Raw genomic sequence first — 18,397 nt, 5'->3', positions numbered from 1 at the left:
TAGTAATGAGTGACACAAATATTTTTGTGTTTTCCCAAACATTGGTACACATGTTGAGAAGCCTGATAAACTCATCTTCTTTCACTCCATCTTTTTGTAGGTCTCGAGTGCCAATATGCAAAAGAACTGATTTAGCGTTGAAATTGGGGCCATACTTTTCAATAAAGTTTGTACAAGTAGTTGCCCCACCTCTTATGAAACGTTTAATGCATGTAGCCCTTGGTGAAAAGCGCTGGGGCTGAATTCTGCGAATGATGGAGTCGCACAAAATAAGAGTTTCACAATCTGATGTTTCTCTTGTAGTCGGATTTTTGTCGGTATATCCTGTAGACTCATGCATGATGGTACGATTTTTCTTGCCCCTTACTTCTGTCCATTGTGAATCTTTTCTGGATTCTTCTTCATTTTCTGACAATACACATGTTTCAGAGATGAGTGTTGTTTGACTACATACATCTTTGACAGCTATTTCCTTTTCATCTGTCTGATGTACCAGATTTTCAAAGCATTCAACCCGTTCCATGAGCTTGGTTACAAGTAACGACATTTTGGTAACGGTATTATCATGTTCCATTTGATTCACCTTCAACTCTTTCAAAAGAGTGTCAGCTATGTTAGCTTTGATCTGTAGGGCATCAATACCAGCTGCGCAATGTTTTCGTTTGGACTCAATAGTAGACAATGATTCAGTAATTTTTGATCTATGATTATTTTACAGGGATCCAGGGGGTACCGAAAAAGGGACAATGCTTCGACTGAATGTGCCATTCATTTACATGTACCAGTATAGATCTGTTACTGAGGCATATCCAATAATTCTTATACTCATGAAAAGTGTGGGAACTTCCAAGTATTGATGCTGGGGCTCATTTTAAATCAGGTAAAGGATAAATTTTTGGGCTGCACTTTTCTTTACTTCAATATTTCAAACTTACTAGTTCAGTATCAAGTTCACAAAAGCTCACACACCATGGTGATAAATCAATGGACCATAATTCTAGTTAAATTTGTCATTGCTTTCTTATTAAATCATCTATTTGAAATTTGATCGATAAAATACATTTGTTAACAAGTATAATTCTCCTACTGTTTGCCTAACATTACATCCCAACGATTGAAAATATATGTTGATAGGTTCTCCACAAAAATTGCTATCTAAGCAGAATGTAACTTGTTTGCACATTTGTTTCAACGAACTACATTTTCTTAACAATCCTTCAGTATAACAAGACAAATATTGGATACTTATTTAAATACACTATAAATAAACATCAAGAACAAATTTAAGGAAGTTTAATTTTTGTATATTTGGTAGTTACATGAGTAATTAGTTGTATATATATATATATATATATAGGATGTACACAAGCATTTAATATCATTATTAACATTCAAGAAAGCATTCACTTAATTTCTTGTAGAAGATGCTCACTTCTAGGATGTTTCCAAGTTCTTGTTAAAAGTGTTTTATATGGCACCATTCAGCTACAAATATTTTGCCATTGGAACTGTGACATCAATCAACTGCTCATGCACTGCTAATTGGCAGAGAATTTCCTTTGGGAGAAGCAAACTGTTTCAAACATTTTACACCTGCAAGTTAGTACTTATGCAATTTTGTTTGAAGGAAGCAACAGTGTAAAGGCTAATGATTACTGAAATTACAAGCCAGATGAAGTACAAATGTACACAAATGTTGATACAAGTCATTTGAATTTTTATTTCTTTGCAGGTAGTGATGAGTGTAATGGAAGGTTTTTAGGATCTCTTCCAACATCATAGGTACAACTGGTCACTGTGCTTGCTTGGTTATATAAGCTGGCATATTGTTAAGGCAGTGACATTTGTAGCTCCAAATGATGCTTGACTGTTTTTCTTCAAATTATAAGTAAACCTGGATTGATCTCTGATGCAGGAAAATTGTGCCATGTCCATTTTTTAAATTCTATCTTCCCACTGTCACAAAGTACTGAAATAAAAATGATTTGATTTTAAATATATTTTTCGGTTTTTTATATGTAACATAAAATTCTACAGAAATTAAAATATTAAAACTCCTTCAAAACAAGATTTGTTTGTGAAACACTTTGCACCTGGCGACGACATTTTTACAAATTCGAAAAATTTATTTTTAGCATATAGGTCAAGGTCACAAGGTCATTGAAATTGGTGTCATTTGAAAGAACTTAATTAGTGGAGTATGCATATCATATATGAAGTCTTTATCTTTAATGGTTCAAAATGTATGGCAAAAGTTCAAAATGGTTTTTAAATCGATAAAGTCACAGTAAAGGTCACAAGATCATTGACCTTGGTTTCATTTGATAGAGCTTAATTAGTGGAGAAAGCATTCAAAATATGATGTCCCTATCTTTAATGAATCAAAAGTTATAGATAATGTTCAAATAAGCTATTTTAGCACATAGGTCACAGTCAAGGTCACAAGTCATTGGCCTTGGTGTCTTTTGAAAGATGTTAATAAGTGGAGTATGCATATTAAATATGAAGTCTCTCTCATGGTTCAAAAGTTAAGGCAGAGGTTAAAGTTGCCAACAGACAGGACACAAGCACCTCAGATCTGGGCATATAAAAAGAAAAGTGGGAAACTTTACTAGATGAGTCAACCTCAGAAAAAGAATGGAAATTCTTCTTCGTAAATGCATCATTATTCACAAAAAAGACCAGTAGAAATATGTCCATAGAACATGAATGCCCCGCCAAGGGTATATCAGTAATGCAACATGAAAATTTGAATTTGTGCAACTGTGTGAAATTTCAGAATATCTTGAAAAGTGATGCAGTTGAATTGGTTACATCAGTATGCATCAGCAATTCAGCATATGAAGTTTTAACGCTTATTGTCTTTTTGGAGAAAAGCGAGTTCTAAGTCAAAGGAAGGACCTATGTCGAAGAAGTTAATGCAGTTGAAAAGCTCTCATCATTATGTATCAGCATATGAAAATTGAAAAATAATATAAAGAATGGTTTCTTTATATTTAACTTAATCACAATTTGTTAAAAGTGAGTCCAAGGTCAAATGAAAGGTCAAAATGTTGATGCAAATGAATAGCTCTCATCATTTAGAAAGAGTGAGGTCAAAGGAAAAGTCAAGGTAAAAAATATTGATGCAATTGAATGGCTCTCATCAGTACACGTATACACTGTATCAACACATGAAGTTTGATCAAAATATCTTAAATGGTATCCTTAAAAACTAATTTAAGAAAAGTGAGGTCAAGGTCAAAGACAAAATACCCCCCGCTGGGTTTTTCAGAATTAAGTTTTTCGATAATAAAGATATGTATCACATGATTTATGAACTTTTTCTTCCAGTGACCTTAGTTAAAGTTCCCCAAATGACCTTGGATCAAGGTCATGACACACCCTTGGGTCATGGGCAATCTTTGTGTGAAATGAGAACCTACCAAGTTTATCAATAAGATAGAAATGGACCGGACACAAATTATGAACTTTTTCTTCAAATGACTTTGAACTTCCCGAAATGAAACCTTGTGTCAAGATCATGACACACCCTTGGGTCATGGGCAATCTTTGTATGGAGTAGTAGATTCTAAAGTCCCTAAGTAAGAAAGATATGGACCGGACACATTTGCACAGACAGATGGACAGCTAGACAGATGGACAAGGGGGTATAAAAAACAGATATGTTTGTTTTTACTCTGACCGACCTGTTAAAATGGCCCCTACCCATTAGCAATCATTTTTTGGGCACTTCAAAATTTTCAATTTTCCCCCGTTAAATTCCATAGATGTTTTAAAGATAAGGTATCAATTTTTTTTAGGATGCTTTTCTATTTATGTCTTTCTAGATAGTAATGAAAATATCAACAGATTTCTGAGTATAAGCATGGTTTCAAATATGACAGTTATCAATTTTTTCAATTCTGTAAGGCCAAAATTTTTTTATTGGTTGTTTTACGGATCCGCCGACCCCATTTTTCTAAGTTTTGGAAAAAAAATAAAAATTCCATTCAATCCTTTTTTTATAATCGTCGATCGAACTTTACTTCAATCATATTAAAAAAATCCGGAAATGACCGTACATTGTTTGAATTTTACTTAGTTGTGATCAGAATCATGTAAACGCTTCCACTATTGACCCTTAAAAAAAAAAACTCTGCAAGCGTTTTATAGTCAGAGATGAAATAAGTATGACGGCCATGTGAAACATTTTAGGTTTTCCAAAACAGAATATAAATGTTTTAAGGACAGTAGTAAATGTATGACGGTTTTTATGGGCTGATCAGGCTGGTGATTATTCTATTATGATGTTATCTGATCAGCGAATGGAGTGTGGTGGTTGAGGAAATTACAGCCAAAACCAACGAATCTGATGTCATCACTTGCACTCCATCCGACACCCATAACTTTTCTTTGAGGGTTTGGCGAAATTTTTAAAAGTTATATCTAATGGTTAGTTAACAGTTCATATATTATTTATGACATTTTTAAAAAGAACATGTTTGACTGCATTTTAAAAATCTGCAAGACGTGTTGTCAATTGTTAAAACGTCAGAGAAATAAAAGATTTTTTTTATCATTGTACAGGTATGAATCTATCAAATGGTGTGACAGAAATGTTTCTTAAAGTTTTAAATTTTAGATTTGGAAAAGGAACTGACTCATCAGGATGTTCTAAGACAAAAAATGTTTGTATGAGAGTCATAGGAATGTGAAACCCTATGGGGATGACTTATCATTCTGGTAAGTTTATTTGTGTCCATTAACTGTGCACTGAATTTTAGTTTAATACTGTTTAATACTGTTTAAGAAAAGGTATTATGTGAATTTGATTAAACTTTTATTATTTTACAGGGGGTTGTGTAAAATTTGCTGAAGTGTGTTTTTCTGTGGCAATGTGGACGTAGCAGTGAGAGGACACCCGTATCCAGTCATAGACATACACAGAAAGTTTAGCATTGTTCACATATGTCTCTCTGCTCGGAGAATCATTCTCTTTTAGTGAGGAATGCCAAGAAAGACATTTCTGTGCAATGTTCTGAGGTTGATTTCCCCAACTGCTTTGATATGCTGCATATTAAAGTTTTGAACATTTAACACTTCTTCTTCTTCTTTTTTTTTTTTTTTTTTTTGTAGCCACCCAATGGACATTTTCCCAAAAAAAATCCGTAAAACAACTAATAAAATAAAAATGGCCTAAGGCAAAAGAAAAAAAACCTATTGATACCTACCTACTAATCTTGATAAAAGTGGGTAGAACTACATCAAACAAACATTTTTAAAGATGGCCAATGTTGACTAGTATAATAGTCATCTTGTAAAAAAAATCCATACATGTATATATAATTATTATACATTTAATCTGTAAAAAAGGGTATTTTACCCTTTTTTTAAAGTGAGGTAAGATGACAGTAAAGTTGAATAAAGGGGTCTATGTCTAAAACCTTGAGGTGGGGTGGGAGTAAAGCATCCCTGGACATCACAGAATTTTTTCTCATTTTTTGATATGCCATGTCTTACAAAAAATAAATTTAATATTTGTCCTAGAACTTATTTTGTTGCATCAATTTCATACCTGTATTTGATTTGTATCAATTTGTTTTGGATGTTGATAATTCAGTCAGTATAGCCTTAGAAGCTGCGACTTTGGATCTCTTAGGAACTGCATCTTTTATCTGTGTTACTGCATGGTTCTCTTGTACCTCTGCTATAAAATAAGTTTTAATGTATACAATTGTTTAATATCAATGACTTAATTCAACAGACAGATTTGTTTAACATCCCTCTCAAGAATTTTTCACTCATATGGAAACACCGGTGGAGAGCTGCAAATTTTGTCCTATGTTCGGCACTCAGGGCCATTAAGCAGGAAGGTATCTGTTTTGAGCCAATATCTACTGTGATATTGGGCCACGGTTTATACTGTATCATTCCAAGGACAAGTCTCCACATCCCATGGTGAGATTCAAACCCAAGGCGTAAGGATCAACTCCTTACTTTGCGACTCTAGAGCAGACGCTCTAACCACTGTGCTATGCGGATGAATTGGAAAAGACAGAAAATTTCAAAATCCCTAAACCATGCTCTATAAACAGGGAACATACTCTCAGTCTTTAAAGTGAGAAATATGGTCATGTTAAGAGATCTGAAGTTTGTTAAATGCAGCTTCTGTAATAAATTTTTGACCTAAAGTATAATAATAACACAAGGTATCTAACTCCAAATTACAGGGAGTACCCCCTCCCTTAAAATCATGCTCATTTACACTTTAAGAGGAAATGCACGGGTAAACTTTTTACACCTATTTCTTCTACGATAATTTATCTACACACCCATATAATATGGCATGCTTGTCTCTATTTTCTTGTATCTCCATAATCAGTGTCCAAACTCTGCTTGTTAGGTGGAAAGTCAAACTCAACCATAGAATGGTATGTACTAGTATCGGGCAAAGAGCAAAATTAAAAAAATCAGTGGTTTAAAAAAATTTCCATTGTTTAAATATTGAAGTGAGTGAATAGAACTTGTTTACGTCTAACTTTACCTGAAAACATTAAAATGTTTATCTGATGTAATTTTAGAAACAGATTTTTATCCAATCAAAATCTCTGTGCGGGATCAGCACAAACCGTTCCATGAGTAAGTTTTCAACTCAGCGAGCTACCTTGTGTTATAACATGTATATTGTTGGTTAAAAATTTAGTACTGAAACAAGTCCCTTTGGGCAAAAAATATGAACAGAAACTCTCATGAAATACTCAAATAGATCTAAATAGATCTTAATGCACAAAAAGATAATCCACAGACATACGAAAGGTAAAACTTTACTGAAAAATAAGTATTAAAAAAATAATTATCCAAACAATAGGGATGCAGCCACAAGATGACGTTAGTACCCATCTAACACTGACAAAACTCCTCCTCTACAATCAGCTGATAAAAACATTATCGTACTCGGATTCATGAAAATTCTGTAAACAAATTAAGGCAAAAGATGATTACAAAACTATTTCATTCGGCTGAAAATAAAACACCTAATTTTCCCTCAAAATAAACAAGAAACGGATGACACTCTGATTTGTTTACCCGTACTTCAATCAAAATTTTCCTGATGGACACTCGCACCCAAATTTTTATGACATCGTAAGTCGATAAACCATTCTATACTGGAACAGTTATTGAGAAGGCTTCATCTCCTTTATTCAGTATTGGTGCCGTAAAAAGACTGCAAATTACATAAAAAGTGATTAGAAATTACATACAAAAATGACTGACATAAAATGTTGACTATATGATGTATCATTTCTGACCGAACCGAGTTTCCATACTTTTACTTTTAACAGCGATCTACTACTAAATAATAAACACAAGAAAGTAGTAATAAATCAACAAGAAATCACCAAATTATCCTTACAAATATACATACTCGAGTATAACATACAGTGACTAGATTAGTAGATTGTATAAATCTCCGAAAATGATCTGAACACAAACCACGTGCTTAGCCTTACACAAAAACCAGGTCATGTTGACAATGCAAAAATAATACTTAAAATTGCTGAAACATTTGACATTACAAGGTTTGCGTTTTAACACATGATCTCTTAGATCTTAATATTATATCAAATGAAAGTGTACTTACACTATAGGGCTACAAAGTCACAATCCAATTGCACGTGTAAAATATGGCGCTTGCCAAACTACGGGAAATAACTCTTGAAATAAACAAAACAAAAAGTTAACTCGTACATAGTTGATTCGGAGACATTACACATTCCGCTTTTAAAGTAAAACTATTTAACATTCACCGAAAGCTTTGCGTAAACCAGAAACATGCTAAACTCAATACACAAATCCATGTCAGGCATGTGTTAGGTACCCCCGGAAGTGAGGAACCCCGCGAGTTACGTGACAAGCACTTTCAGACTCTGGACCGAGTTTTCTCAGCTTTTGAAATACTTCCGGTAAAGGGAGAAGTAATTTAAAATGGAATTTAAATAAAAATAATGAAGAGAGATATCTCTTTGCAATAAAGAGATATCTCTTTTTGCTTGAGAGATATCTCTTGAAGACACTTTTGAGAGATATCTCTTTCACTTTGAGAGATATCTCTTATGATAAACTTAGAGAGATATCTCTTTTACTCAAAGAGATATCTCTCAAAGTGAAAGAGATATCTCTCTCTCATCAAAAGATATCTCTTTTGATGAAAGAGATATCTCTTTAACGTTCAAAGATATCTCTTTTCACGAAAGAGATATCTCTCAAGGAGAAAGAGATATCTCTTAAAGTAAAAGAGATATCTCTTCAAGTATAAGAGATATCTCTCTAACGTAAAGAGATATCTCTTTCTTATAGAGATATCTCTGAAAAATAAGAGATATCTCTTTAAGTTGGGAGATATCTTTATTTTTTAAGAGATATCTCTCTAAAATGAGAGATATCTCTGTAATTTGAAGATAAATTTTATTTTCCGAATAAATAGTAAAAGGGCTTGCCATAGCACAATGGCAATATGTAATGAAGATTCTGTGAAAGTTTCATTAAATTTCCTTCAGTGGTATGGGAGGAGTTGCGGATAAGAGATGGGTACCCCAAAGCTTAACAGACGGGCGGAAATACCGATTACTATATACCCTCCCGCTTTTCAAGCGGGGGGTATAAAAATCCTACAAACACGGTTAATTCAAATGAAATAGGCCTTTAATTGTCACCAAATGTGTTCTTGTAAGTAAAAGTTCTATGTTTATTGACATACAATCGAGCAAAAACGCAGTTTCTTGGTATCGGTCGCGGAAGGCGAACTACTTCTGTATATGCAGCAATTTCAGAGGTAAAACTGTAGATGGACATGTCATCAGTCTCCAAAAAATTCCTAGAGATACAGAGAAAATATGGCTGCAGCAGGCTTGATTAATTCGTAAAAACTTTATAACTAAAAATTTGTTCCGCACATTTTGTAAATAATGATGATCCGTCTGCAGAACATCCACTACCGAAAATTAGCTTTTGTTTTGTTTGTTTGGTTTTTTTTTTAAATAGGACTATTCGAATATGTATCAGCATTTTATGATTTTATCATTAATTTGTTTCGTGTTTTTTTTTGTAAGGGGAGGGGGGCTCACACAGCGCCTTCTTATAGTACTATACAGATTAATACAAATCCAGAAAAAGACTATGAGTGGGCAATTTAAAATAAATACGAATCAGTAAAGATTTCTTTTTATTCACAAACACAATATCATTTTTCCATATGACAGAGGCATTACACCATGAACATGTTTACATCAAGAACATCCAAGGCATCAGGTCCTGATAATATACCAAACCGTATCCTACAAGAATGTGCAACCAACTTAGCACCAATCTTGAAAATTATCCTGCAGAAATCTATTGATACTGGGGAGCTACCAAAAGACTGGAGGGATGCAAATATATCAAGCATCTTTAAAAAAGGAGATAAACACCTTCCCGAAAACTACAGACCAGTCTCCCTAATCTCAGTCACATGTAAGATCCTGGAACATATAATCTGCAGACACATCATGAAACACCTGGAAACAAACAATATACTTACCAACTTAAATCACGGTTTTAGATCAGGATACTCATGCGAGACCCAACTTCTAACAACACTCAATGATTTCCTTACTGAACACGACAAATCATATCAAGTCGACGTAGCCATCCTAGATTTTTCAAAAGCTTTTGACACCGTACCTTACGACAAACTACTCCACAAATTACAACCCCGTACGAAATTTAAGTCACGTATTTTTAAAAAAATCCAGGCATATTTTAATCTAAAAACCCTTGTGGAAATCTCTATTGAAATGAATATATAAAACCAGGCGTATAATGTAAAATACAGGCGTACACGAGGCGTAATCCTCCCGTATTTTTGGCCGAAATATGCAAATGAGTACGCCTGGAAATTCAAAATACGTCTGGAAATTTTAAAAATAGAATTACGCCTAGATTTCAAGCATACCCTTAAAAATACGCCTGCAAAATAAATACGCCCATACAAAAGAATACGCCCGTACAAAAAAATACGCCTGTACAAAAAATACGCCTGTACAAAAAATACGCCTGCTTTACATAGATTTGAATTAAATATTAATTATATTACAGCAATGGGATCTACAACTATAGCATGAATATGAATGTACAATCAACTTTAGTACAAAGATTTTTGACTACATATGCGAAAAAAGATTAGACAAATTAAGCTAAGCATACATCACTTTTATTTTCTTAATATTTTTCAGTGTGATAAAATGTGAATGAGATTCATTAGTAAAGGATTGTCATTAAAATTTAAAAAATTATAATCTTACATTTACTTTTTCAAAGCACAGTTACATGTTAGAATATATTAACCGTTTCACAGCATTTTAACATCCAAGGCTGAGTTTTATAGTAAACAGTTGAAACATTCCAATAATCACAGTGAATCACAGTTTTGAGAATCATGCCGAGTACTCCTGCCATTCTTTTTACTCCTAAATTGGCATAAAAGATGCAAATCACGAGCAATTCTGTCATTCACGTTTCACATCACATTTCCCAATCACATTTTCATAGATTGATATATTCACAAAAAGAAGTTTGAATGCTTTATAACTGGCATTGCAAACGGTCATCTTCTTCCTGATGCAATCTTCCAATGGCTAACAGTTCACTGGCATTATTGCATTTATGGAAAGCTATGCTGCTGGTCAACTCTTAATATTGCAAGATCTTTTCTCCTCCTCTTATGAGCATTTCATCATTCAATCAATTTTCCAACTGTGATAAGAATTTAGATGTAAATCATTTTCTTGAAAAAGAATAATTTATGTAATTCAAAATACTACTGACCCAATTTTCAATCATTAACATCTGGCTCTGCAAATCAAAAGCAAATGCAGCTGTCTTTTCTTTTCATAGATAAAAAGTTTCAATCAGTCAATGTTAAGCTATGTTTTCAAAATATTTACCTCTTCTACACCATCTGTGCTTTGTTGTGGCTTTCTTTAATCTCATTGTTCTTGGCATGACCTGCCTGGTGGTTTAAAATTGGCGCAAATACTTGGATGCAGATGCTGTTGTTTACAACCCCCTAGTTAGCTAAACTCTTTTATGATTTCTGGAAGTTCTACTCAGTACAATTTGTAATTTTGAAGAAAAATGCTGTAAAGTTTACAGCTAGAACATAAAAATAAAATTCCATCAATGTATAAACAAGGTGTATTCATTATATGAATTAAAAAGATACTAGGGTGGGAAATAGAACTGCTGTACACAAACCGGATATAAATTGATAAGCCGTTCTTAGGTTTACAACATCACAGATAAGTTGTTCCTAAACATGCTCAACACATCTGTAAGTAATTAGCACAATCCCAGCAGGCTAGGCTAGGGAAGTGAAAGTTGATGGTACTTTATGTAACAGAGTATCTAAATATACCAAATATAAATCATTTTATAAGAAAAACATTTAATTGTAATAACATGTATGTTTATAGCCTGACTAAATCATGAAGTTCAAGGAATATACTATCTACTTTACAGTTATAGAAATCATTTGTGTTAAGAAAAATAATATCAATTTTTTTTTTAAATGGGAATGACAAAATTTTAGGTCCATGGGATAATGTTCTAAAAAAAAGTTCTAAAAGAAAAAATCAGTTTAATTTATGAAAAATAATTGCTTTGATATTTAATACAACAAACTAAATGCAATATTGTAATGTATACAATCATGCAATACTTTGTTTTTTTTTTTGTTTAAGTTATATAATATAATAAAAATGTTTCTTATGCAACTCAATACTTTAAAAAAAAAGAGAATGAGTTGACTAAGTTTTTTTGGCTAAGTTGAAAAATCCACCCGAATTTTAAAAAATACGCCTTTTGAAATTTTCTAAGTTTTAATTTCCTTGTGCCAAAGAGACTAAGTAGAAAATACGCCCGGATTTAGAATTTACGCCTGGAAAAAAGGAGACGTATTTCTGGCAAAAATACGTGTACGCCTGAAAATGAACCGTATTTTTAAGAATACGTCTCGTACGCCAGGATTTGCAAAAAATCCAGGCGTAATACGTCTCTGAATTTCGTACGGGTCAATACGGCATTCGAGGAACACTCCACACCTGGCTAAACAACTTTCTAACAACAAGGAAAATGAAAACAATAGTAGAGGGAATAGAGTCTGAGGAAACATCAGTAGACTCAGGAGTCCCACAATTCCCTTACCAAAATGAAATGTTTGCTGCAAGTTTGCGGCAAGCTTGCAGCAAGTTTGCGGCAAACAAATCTATGTACCAGAACAGTATGCCAGAAGTGTGCAGTAAATGCAGCTAGCAGCACACAGTATGCCACTTGCGGTTCATTGTGTGCTGCTAGGGGCACATATGTACTCCTAGCGGCACATTAAATGATCTGATGCACATATGTGCCAGAAGTATGCCACAATTTTCCCTTAGATGCCTTTTATTTATATAGTGTGCCAGAAGTGTGCCAGAAATGTTTCTTTTAACTATCAAAATCACTGTGTGCCAAAAGTGTGCCATAAAGATTTAGGAACGACTTGTCTGTTGCGTTACAGACCTATCTTAGAACGGCTTATCAGTTCACATCCGGTTTAGAAGTTTGCGCCAATTTTAAACCACCTGGGTCATGACTCATGACAAGAACAAAGAGAAAGGAGAAAACAGCAACAATATTAGACCGTGGATAAAGAGAGAATGTGAGTATTTAAAAAAAAAATTGTATAAAACTTATGTCTTTTTAACATAGAAATAAGACTTGACTGTATTAATTGCTGAGCCAGTTAGAATTTTTACAGTCCTTGTTCATAACAAATTGGGTCGATATAGTATATGTTTTTATTTTTTGTTCTATCCAGATGGACTGATGATGAATCAGTTAACCCTCCACAAAGAATAGATCAAGAGGGCATTTATCTGCAGGAAAGGATTCTGCTAAGATATGGACTAAATGTAAGTAATCACAATTAAGAATTAGGTCCATATTCAAATGTTTATGTCATATAAACAAATGATTAAATACACTTTACATTATATTAAATTTGTCAAAGAAGCATGTAGTTTTATTTAACAAAGTGTTGTTTTTGAATCCTTGTTTGTCAATCTATCCTGAAATGCCATTTAATATGATTTTAATGCACACAAAACAAGATACAAATGTGGGATCTCTAGGTCAAAATTAGGTTTAATTCATTGCTTAAATAAATATTGGTTTCAATGACTGCAATGCGAGTAATTTCTCTCTATCTTTTTAACAGGTACTTGCATAATGTTGGAAAGGAAGTCCCCCCCCCCCCAAATCATGAAAAGTTAGTTGAAATATCAGAGTGAACTTGAAGTACCAAGAAAGTAGTTAATAAATATTCCTATCCAATGTGTCGCCCGCATGGTTAGAGCGTCTGCTCTCGAGTCACGAAGTAAGGAGTTGAATTCCACTGTGGATCCTTCGGATGAGACTGTATAAACTGAGGTCCCATGTTGCAGTAGGTGATGATCAAAAAAGATCCTCCCTGCTCAATGGCCCTGAGTGCCAATTAATGTAGTGTAGGACAAAATTTGCAGCTCTCCCACGGCAGATGTTGGCATCTCCATATAAGTGAAAAATTCTCATGAGGGACTTTAAACAATATACAATCAATCAATTAATGGGAAATGCAACAGATGAGGACACTCTTTCAACATGACATGAAATCTTCAAGGGGATTATGCTGTTGTTTTTTTAAAAGTGATAGAATCAAGACACTGAACAAAATGGTCGCCTTTACTGTGTAAATAATATTGTGAGATTTAATTTGTCAAAATACTTTAGATGTTTTAATTCATATCATGCAGCACTATTACTTTGATATGTGTAGTTGAAATTCATTGTAAGAGGTGAATCTTTTCTTTGATGTAAAATGTTTTGTGATTGTTGTTAACTACAAATCCTCTATTCATTTTGCATAATGACCAATGTAAATTTGTGCCATTATATTACTCAAAGGTTGTGAATTTATTTTTTTTAATCTGTTTCTTTCTCTATCTGATGTATACAGTGTAACTGTTCAATCAACAGATTTTGTTCTCGTACTGTGCAAGTTTTTTTTTTTTTTTAAACATTAATATTATAGTTAGTGTAATATATACATGTACCTTTTTACCTTGAAATTTTCATAAATAATTTTTAAAATGGGTTGAATGTTTTTTTTTATAGTACATGTATTACATGTTGCTGTCATGTTTAATCACGTTCTTTTAAAATTAATTTGTTTAGGTAAGTATATTAGCTTATGGAATTGTATATGCCAGAAATGTGCCACAAGTGTGTGCCACAAATTTGCAGTTAACTATATGCCAGAAATGTGCCGCAAGTGTGTGCCACAAACTTGCAGTAAACTATATGTCAGAAATGTGCCGCAAGTGTGTGCCACAAACTTGCAGCTAAGTGCATAATGTAAGGATTTGAAATGTTTGCCGCAAATGTGCCAGAACTTTGCCGCAAATATGCCGCAAACTGTGTGCCAGAAAAAAATTTGCATACGAAAAATCTATTTGCGGCAAGTTTGCCGCAAATATTTGCCGCAAGGTTGCGGCAACTTTGCAGTAAACTTGCTGCAACTATGTGCCAGAAGGCTTTTATTTTGGTAAGGCAAGGCATAGTACTCTGCCCAATAATGTTTCTATGCCACATAAACGATCTACCAGACACTGTAAACTCGTCTGTGCGCTTATTTGCCGATGACTGCCTCCTATATAGAACCATCAGGAGCAACAAAGACCACCAAATACTACGAAACGACCTTAACCAACTAGAGGTCTGGGCAAATAAGTGGGGCATGAGATTCAATGCTAAAAAGTGCTACATCATGTCAATAAACCAGAAATCAACTAAACTGTACCAGCTTTGCAGCCACATACTCCAAGAAGTACAAAACAACCCTTACCTTGGACTGGAAATATCAAATGATCTCAAATGGAGTCTACACATAAACAACATCAGCAAGAAAGCTGTAACCGGAAGTAGAACTCTTCAGTGTATAAATTACCAAAGTTACTAGCCAACTCGGCTTAAAGGAGTAAACTATCTCCAGTTATCAATGATCAACCCAGGTAAGGGGATTTCTGAACTATGGTCAACGTTAATTGAAGACACAGTTGTAAGTTTTATCAATTTAATAAAGTGAGAATTAACCGTTGTAAATGATAACAAATAATAAATAATGATCAAAATTTAACAAACAGAAAAGTCTTTGAAAATGGCACAGGATAAATAAAGCCTTCAGAAAAATTGATTTAATCTGATAAGTTAATCTCAATGATCTCAATGAATATTCTTAATAAATAAATAAGTAATTGAAAAATGAAATAAAAAAAAATGGGAGGAATGTGGCAAAACTATGAAAAATAATCTATGTCCCTACTGAGCTGCCATACTTATGAAAATGGTCAAAAATCCTAAAGAGATAACAAAAAAAATGTAAAGGGAATGAGCTACATCACCCAATATGACACTATCAACACTCTAGAGTTAATCTGAAAATATCAATACTAATTCTAGGCTCTAAAAATAACTGACCCAGAAAATAAACAACACCCAAAAATAAATAATAAATAGTGGTTCTAGAAAATAAACCTGTTATCTACATATCCTTAGACCAGGCAGGACTTGGAAAGGGAAACTAAATTTACTTTAAATACCCTACATCCTAACTGTTTCCTAACATGTGAAAAACGTGAAACTAAATCTAAGCCAAAACCTAGAGAACTGTTAAACCATAAGGTTTTCTTAGCCCACTAAGTATCTAATCAAATAGTGCTCATAAACTATAAGGTTTTCTTAGCACAGAAAAGAGGAACTAACCATGAGGCTGTGTTCCCCAACCCAAGTGAAGAAAACTGCTCGAACACGGGTTTAAATACCCTGGCAAGGCCCAAAATAAAAACCAATGACTATCAAAGATCCTAAAGCTAGATTAACCAATCAGAACGCAGCTCTCAAAAGTACTACGGAAAGACTGCCAACATGGATGACACTTCCTGTTCAAAAAGTAAAACATGTGGAATGTCAACTCATGTCCTAACTTATAAAAGACTAATAATAAAGGGGTTTTACGTAAGTAACAACTGAAAACAAATGGTAAATAGAATTATCAGACTGAAATATCAGCAAATACTTTTAAAATAGGAATTACGAAACGATGGCTATGAAATAAAAAATCTAAACCACTACAAAGCAAATAACACCCTAGGCTTCCTAAGACGAAATCTCCGGAACGTCCCAGAAGAATGCAGAAAAACAGCATATATATATCCCTAGTTAGATCAATTATGGAATATGGAGCTACTATCTGGAACCCATACCTCAAAGGGGATATCGATAAGTTAGAAAGAATACAAAATAGAGCCATAAGATTCATAAAAAAGAACTACAGCAGTAGGGATCCAGGATCACTAACATCCATGAGGAAAAGCCTTGATATAGAAACACTAGAAGAGAGAAGAACAAGTTTGCGATTAATTCTAATGTACAAAGTGGTTGAGGGGTTGGTACCGGCACTACCACCTCATCTATTCATAAAAAATACTAAAGAAAAACGTCAAATCAAGCCTAAACAGTACAAGGACCATCATACCACAAATATTGTACAAAAACATGTGTGTAATAACAACAAAGGATTAATAATTCCATCCAGTAGAACATTACAGTACCAACATTCATTCTTTGTTGACACGTGCATTCAGTGGAACCATCTGCCTAACTCCGTCGTGCATGCAAAAACAATTAATAGAGGGATTTAAGACCGCCCTACAAGAACATCAACGCCAATAAAATCCGGCGTTCTCTCTCACCGTTGTATAAAAGCCTACATAGGTTACTTCAACGTACAGATACAGATACAGAACGTCCGCGGAAGTGACTTTATTTATAGCGCATGCGTATTAAACACAGTAAAAGAGTTTCCTTCAGGGGAAATAACTCACCTTTTGAAAATGGGGAATATAAATACGTTTCGACATTGTGTAGTACAGTAATTACATACCGCGATAATTATCATTCAATTACTGACCTTTTTTTTGTTATTGTTAGTAAATTATGCAGCGCTTTATTGGACTTTGAAAATTATTAATTGGACTTCTACCAATTATAAATTTATTTATTACCTCTAAGAAAGTTTAAATTATGCTGTAGGAACACAGCATAGCCGTAAAGTTTTGAAACTTCGATAATTATTAAAATAATAATCTCCACCCCTTTTCCAGTTTATTTTAAATAAGCTTCAAGTTGGTGTAAATCTGTTTCATATCTACATCTTATCCTATTAAGATTCATCTGAATATCGGTGTGCAACACACGGTATAGGCATGTGATGTTACTTTTTAAGAAAAAGGTTTTTGATTTATAAAAACGCTATCGATGACATTTTTTTTCCAAAACTGCTCCGAATAGTCGACTATCATTCGAATAAAGCAATCGAATGTACCACTAAGGAAAATAAATATTTTGACATCCCTAATATATATATAATCTAGAAATCTTTTCCATTTAGATATCTTCTCCCCACAACGTTATGAGTCGTTCATGTGGTTTGAATTCTAAGTAACCTAGGGTAAGTGTTGCGTATGTCGGTGCAGCTTTTGTTCCCATGGCAGTTCCTTTAGTTTGTAAAAAATGGTTTTTACCAAAGGCAAAAGTATTATTATGAAGGACTAATTTCAATCCTCGAAGGACAAATTCTTGTGGAAAGCGATCGTGAAGAAGGTAAGGGTGTTTTTCAATCCAGAATTTTATCGCTTCTATTCCAAGTTCCGTAGGAACGTTAGTATACAAACTAACAACATCAAATGTAACTAATTTAGTATTATCCTTTACAATGGCCGGTAAATGATTCAGGAAGTCAAGATCATCTCTAATGAAACTTGGTACCTTTTCACAGAATGGTTTCAGCAATATATCTAATAAATGGCTTAGTCTTTGGGTAGACGAGTTAGGGCCTCCAACAATGTGTCGAAAAGATAAATCCTGTGTATTAAGGCAGGTGATATATTCAGAATTCTGAGATTCTATTGCATTCTTAATTTCCTTCGATTTATGAACTTTAGGTAAGCCGTAAAACTGAATTTCTCGGGTCTCAAAATTTACAAGATAGTCTCTTTCCTTGTCTGTTAATCCTTGAGAAAAAGATTAATTGACGAGGCATTTTTTCTTTGATATCGATTTCTTTTCGTAAGTTTTGTTAATCCTTTGGTAAAATTCGGTGTCTTGTAGCATGGCAAGAATTTTACTTTCGTAAAAGTCTTTGTCCATGATCACAACTCCTCCTCCTTAGTCTGCTTCTTTAATTACAATACTTTTGTCACTACACAAGTTTTTCAGGGCAATTTATTCATTCTTAGTAAGATTT

At 33.7% G+C, this 18,397-nt stretch overlaps 3 long non-coding RNA genes across 6 annotated transcripts; all 3 read left to right on the top strand.

Moving 5' to 3' along the window:
* The first annotated feature begins 720 nt into the window (after positions 1–720).
* On the top strand, positions 721–1,979 carry LOC134238368 (uncharacterized). 2 transcript variants are annotated; one of them, XR_009985989.1, is made up of 3 exons: positions 721–880; positions 1,425–1,599; positions 1,733–1,979. It is a non-coding gene; the product is annotated as an uncharacterized LOC134238368 (long non-coding RNA). The 2 variants fall into 2 exon arrangements; XR_009985988.1 differs by having other exon boundaries at positions 1,422–1,599.
* Positions 1,980–4,419: 2,440 nt separating this feature from the next.
* On the top strand, positions 4,420–5,050 carry LOC134238367 (uncharacterized). The gene is made up of 3 exons (XR_009985987.1): positions 4,420–4,434; positions 4,625–4,725; positions 4,837–5,050. It is a non-coding gene; the product is annotated as an uncharacterized LOC134238367 (long non-coding RNA).
* A 7,540-nt stretch (positions 5,051–12,590) lies between these two features.
* LOC134238366 (uncharacterized) lies at positions 12,591–13,315 on the top strand. Of its 3 annotated transcripts, none has more exons than XR_009985985.1 (3): positions 12,591–12,715; positions 12,875–12,968; positions 13,274–13,315. It is a non-coding gene; the product is annotated as an uncharacterized LOC134238366 (long non-coding RNA). The 3 variants fall into 3 exon arrangements; XR_009985986.1 differs by having other exon boundaries at positions 12,875–12,972; XR_009985984.1 differs by having other exon boundaries at positions 12,875–13,315.
* The last annotated feature ends 5,082 nt before the right edge of the window (positions 13,316–18,397 follow it).

The sequence above is a fragment of the Saccostrea cucullata genome, unplaced genomic scaffold (assembly GCF_032062105.1).
Source record: "Saccostrea cucullata isolate Sc308-1 unplaced genomic scaffold, CSIRO_AGI_Scuc_v1 ctg787, whole genome shotgun sequence".
NCBI classification, from domain to species: Eukaryota; Metazoa; Mollusca; class Bivalvia; order Ostreida; family Ostreidae; genus Saccostrea; species Saccostrea cuccullata.
Note: the sequence above shows the minus strand (reverse complement) of the source record. Positions and strands in the feature narration are given on the sequence as shown.